The sequence below is a fragment of the Excalfactoria chinensis genome, chromosome Z, assembly GCF_039878825.1.
Source record: "Excalfactoria chinensis isolate bCotChi1 chromosome Z, bCotChi1.hap2, whole genome shotgun sequence".
Taxonomy (NCBI): Eukaryota; Metazoa; Chordata; class Aves; order Galliformes; family Phasianidae; genus Excalfactoria; species Excalfactoria chinensis.
In genome coordinates this window covers 1,758,692-1,764,088 of record NC_092857.1, presented here as the reverse complement: position 1 = coordinate 1,764,088, position 5,397 = coordinate 1,758,692, and positions in this window count along the sequence as shown.

Sequence of the window (5,397 nt, the reverse complement as noted above, 5' to 3'; positions counted from 1 at the left end):
AGATACAGGTGTGTCTTTGCATGTCTTGATGATTACTTAATGCTATTGGAATCTCTTATTCTTCCGCACATTTGATACCATGTTCTGCTGAAGCAGTGTGGTTACCTCTGTTAGCTTCAGCGCGTAGTTTGTTTTTCTGTGCTTGTAGAGAATGTATTTTTGAGCCGAAGCTACATGATGTTCATTTTTGCTCCCAGTTGTTGACAGAACCTCCTCATGCAGTAGTCACAGAAAGATAATTTCAATCTGGTTGCTCTCTAGTGAAAAGATACAAAGCTCTGTACCAGCTCTGTAATAAAAAAAACAAATTAAAATGATTATTAATTTTTAATCCAGCTTTGTGTTTTCAGCTGTCTTTGCAACAAAAGTTGGTGTGATGCCAATGTCTCTTTTCCATTGCAGAGCACTGTAAGTAGTAAATTCTGCTTCGGCATTTGGGTAAATGAAGTAGTAAATAAAATGTTTGGAAGTGAGCCGTGCTTATTTACTAAAACACATTCCTGGAGTTTCTCTGGGAAGGCCTACCCAGAAATGAATATTAATACTGGAATTGAGTACTTTATCTTTTGTAATATAGTTTATTATATTAACAAGTTAATTAGTAGAAACTTAAGAATGGATTACCTGGTTGTATTAAGAAGAGCAACTTGCTGTGAAAAGTGAATGCAAAGTCAGCCAGCAGTGTTGTGCTTTAAAATATACTAACAGTAACAAAGGCATGCTGGGCTGCCAGCATTAGTTGTGTCTAAGCTATTGATGTTGTTACCGACCGTTTAGGGAGAGTGTTGCTAATGATTTTCCTCTTTTTTTAATAGGAAATAAATGTTGCAGCAGGAGTTAAGAAGGCAAAAGTGCGTTGTTCTGAAGCTCATTCTAGAAACAGACACAGTTATATTTGTCTAGGATATAGTGAGTAAAGCAATGAAGAATGGTGGCATAATCCCAGTAAAACTGGGTGACATACCATGAAGTGAATTTGATATTGACTTTAACAATAATACTAATTAGTTGGTAAATTAAATGGTTGTCCAAATCAGTTTGCATCCAAGTGCAAAGAAAAAGTAAATAAAAAACAAAAATCAGGGTTATTTTAAAGAAGTGACTGTTTTCCAGCAAGCAGTGACTGACACTGAAGTGACATGACAGTGTTTTGTTTGAGATGCCTTCTTTTATTATTATTTTGTTTTCAGTCTTAACTGGGGAAGGCTTTTGATTACTCGAGGTTTCTGTAGAAGCTGTCTCACACTGTGGGGTGGCAGCTAAGGAGACCCCATCCTCTGCTGTAGGTGGACTTTACTCTCTGTTGCAGAAGATGCTGGCAACAGTCATGATTCTGGAGCACTGCATTCACTATCCTGAGCCCACATCCCTCAGTGCCCTGAAGGTAAGAATCCAACTTGGACCTTAAATCTTCAAAGTGTGGAAGCAGCTGGGAAGGAAAGGTCTGGTGCTTGCCAGAGCAAGATGAGTGGTTTTGCACTGTTTTTTGCAGTGCAGCTTCCTGAAAGCTTCACAGTCGTAATGGCTTTGCTTGATTCCTGGTTAACACCCCTGATCCTGGTGCCAGAGATGCAGCAGACATATCTGTGCAGAGGGTGAGGGCTGCAGATGGAGCCTTGGTCTCCAGCTCAGATCCATCATTCAGAGCCGGACAGGGCTGGAAGCATCTGTTGGTGTAGTGATAGAAATGCACGTTTCTTTCTTTCTGTGTTAGCTGCAACTTAAGCACAGTTGTGCATCTTTTTAAATTGTTCTGGTGTTTTTCTCCATTTGAACAAGTGATGTGGTGTGTGATTTTGGTGTGGGTTTAATATTCCCCCTCTTTTTTTCCTCTCACTTCTGCTCTTCTCATGCACCGAAAGGAATAAGCAGGAATAAGCACCTGGGCTGCCATCCTGTGACCTGCAGGTGACTCAGTACAAAATGAAACAATCCCTGATTAGTAAGATTTGCTAAGTTGTCACGTGCTTAATACCTGGCAATTACCAGGATGAGATACTTTGCAGTTGTACCTGCTGACCCCTCTAACACTTGGCAGAGATGCATCTTGAGGTGAACTCTCCACTTTTATGCAGTTGTTGTTTTGTGGTACTAAACCTGATCTGTATTTTAGGTCTTACCTCTGCTCTTCATCCTTAGAAAATCGTCATAAAAAAATATGAGCAGCTATTTACAATACTAAGCGCCGTGAACAACTTCATTTCTTCTTTAGACTGTGAATATAAAATGAAATGTTAGAAATTTAAATGTCACAGACTTTTCACAGGAAAGGAAGCAAGGATATTGTTTTTCCCTCCCCAGCAGCCAAATTTCACAGTAGACCACATCTGAATGATCACAGTCAAGAAGTCCGGCATTAGAACAAGAAAGATATATTGCAAGTCTATGTAAGGGCTTGCTCATCTCTTTCATGTGTTTTCCTCTCTTTTAATACTACCTCTGCCTATGATATGTGTAGCTGCAAAGCTGATGAGTTGTACAGTCATCTGAAGCGTGATTCTTCGTGTCTGACAGTGACATAATGCTGTGACATTTTAGCATATTTTGAATAAAAATCCAGGTGCATCCAGAGCAGATTTTTAGATCTTGTGAATGTTAGAGATGAAATACTGAAATCTTACCGTGTTTTTTGTCTCCTGAGCACATCAAGGAATATTGGCATTTTAGCAGAGCGACTATAAGTGCCTAATCACTGCAAATTTTAATTAAACCATGAAATTATTGAAAATAGCAAATTATTAAAATGAATTCTCTCTCCTTCCACTTTGTGTGCAAACTCTGACTTAGCCTTTGTCAAGCAGTATAGAGATGGCTTGGGGTTTCTGATTAGCCTGATTGGCTCCCCCGGATGTGTTGGTTTCTCCTTTGGAGGTTGAGCAGCAGTCTGTGTCACTGATGGTGCTCTTGTTATGCTTGACTGTGTTTCAGGTAAGCCAGACCTTCTAATTAGAAAGACCACAGTGTATTTTATTTTATTCCTCTATGGGGAGCGGGGAAAAAAAGGTTAGGTAATGGGAGTTTTGTGTAAGTTGTGGTGTCTCAGTGAATGCAGGAAGTTTGGTCAGCTACTCTAAATTCCCCATGAAGTTTCAGTGTTAATAGTTTTTACTTTACAGCATCATTTCCTCCATAGTCTCATTGTGGAGTGGCTGCCATGTTTTGGTGGATCAGGAGATCATCAGCCCCGCTGTTGATAAGGAGTCTGAGTGTGGAGCACTCCTGGGAGCTGCACAGAGATGATCATTCGTTACATGTTTTGATATTTGGGGTTGAGCAGTTTGTGGATTCTGACATTTCCTGGCTTAGTCTGTATGTTTGTGTTAGCACTAATGAGTTCTTAATATATTTTCTAGTGTATTATTGAAGAGGCTGGCGGACATATAATCTCTGGAGCTGGCAAGCTCCAGCTAGAAGTTTCTCTGAAGGATCAGGAGGAAGATCATGCTTTACTCCAGCTAAGGTACTCAGTAATTTTTGAGGACTGCAGTATATGGAATATAACCAGATATCAGCCTTTGAAAATATAAAATCCGCTGCTGATGGTTTCCTTAGAGAAGCTTCCCTAAAACAACATGGAGCTTTTCAAGAGAGGACAACTGCATGAGTAGTATCAGGAGTTCTTTATTGTAATAATGAAAGAGCTTAGAATTAGGATGTCGATTTGAAGATGCAGCCAACAGGAAGACTAACTAGAAACGATGATGGCAACCACAGATGTGCTGCTGGAAAAGTCATTTCTCTTGGCATTACTAGAACATGTCAATGCAACCAAGAACACATGGAGAGGAGAACACAAGAGATTACACTTCTTTTGTTATTGACATACAATCAAAAGTCCGCTGTGGGATAAAAGGGACTTAAGAATCAGCTCCAAGTCTCTCCCTGTTGGCTGCCCACCTTCAGATCATTGTTTGAAGTTGGCTGTTTTTCTGGCCCCTGACTCGTTGGCCTTTCCTCCCAGCAGAGGGTGCCGAAAGAACATGTGGCGTCTGCAAATTAAGATTCCAGTGCTGAACTGGTTCTGTACCCATCGTTTTGAACCAAGGTCTTCCTCTGAAACAAGTTGGATAAAAGAACTTGTTTGCAGTGGCAGCATGCAGGATTATTATTTGGTATTTGTTTGAATTTGTAAAAGAAGGGCACAGGACAGGCCTGAACAGCTTAAATGGCTTTCCATGTCCTCACCAGTCTTATGGTCATTAAAACAGTACCTGGCCCTTCTTGCATTGCCACCAAGCCACCTTTTAAGTTTGCTATAGAGCCCTTCCTCTGGTCTTGTTTTTCCTTTGTGTGTCTCTTCTTCCTTTTTCCCAGCTATAAAAATCTTTAAGAGTGTTCTGTAACAGCAAAGGAAACACCTAAATGCCTCTTTTTGTGTCTCTCCAGTCTGGCTGTTAGTTTCAGCTGATGTTTCCTTCGTTATCAGAAATGAGCATGAACCACTGATCTTTATGCACTGGATTGGTGTGGTTTTGCATTTAGCCCTCAGTTGCATCCTTCCTAATACACTGCTGCTCCTTCTCTTTACACTTTTGTGTGGGAGCCAGCACAGGGCTTTGACCAGCTGTATTCTTTCCTGAACCTTTCCCCAGTTCTGCAGAAACTGCTGCAGTAGAAAGAAAACCACAGCTGCACTCAGCATTCAAGGTGCAGACTTTCACCGGTCACGTTTTGTTCTCTGTGCCTTCCCTTTGACTGCTTCTGGACATGGAACACTCTCGTACTGCTTGCCGTAATGCTAGGATTTCACACTGAGTGGTAATGATCAGTTCAGGCCTTATTACACGTGAAACTTAATTTACTCGTACACTTTTTAATCATGCAAATCATCTTTCATGTGCTATTCTATCACCTGTTGTTTGTTCACACCAGGCCCTTCTGCAGTTTTGCAGAATTGTTCTCATTTTTACCTGCCTGAAATAGTTGTTGGGAAAGCAGCAGTTTGCCAACACTGCCTTATTCAGGTTATGACAGTGTTAGGGTGCAGAGCTTCACCATAAGCCATAACTTTGCTACTGCTGAGCCATCCCCTTCTTTTCCCTTTTCCATTAGGTTTTACCACTGACTGGAGAACCAGCACTGGTGGCCAGGCTTTTCCACGGCGAATCTCTGATCACTGCAGATTTTGCCTGAAGATCCTTATGGTGCAAATTCATGGCTGAAAGACGTAAGTGCATAGGCTTGCAGGAGGGCATTCCACCTCCAGATATCTTTGTAGATTAGCTCTAAGTCACGTGTTTCATGTGGTGTGGGATGCTGGAACAGCTTTGCCCTGGGACCCTCAGTCCCTTCACCCACCACTCTTGCGGGGCTATTTACAGTCATGTTTACATCCCTTCAGCCAGTTCATCTGACACCTCACCTTGTGATTAAGACCACAGACAGCACCATCAGGAA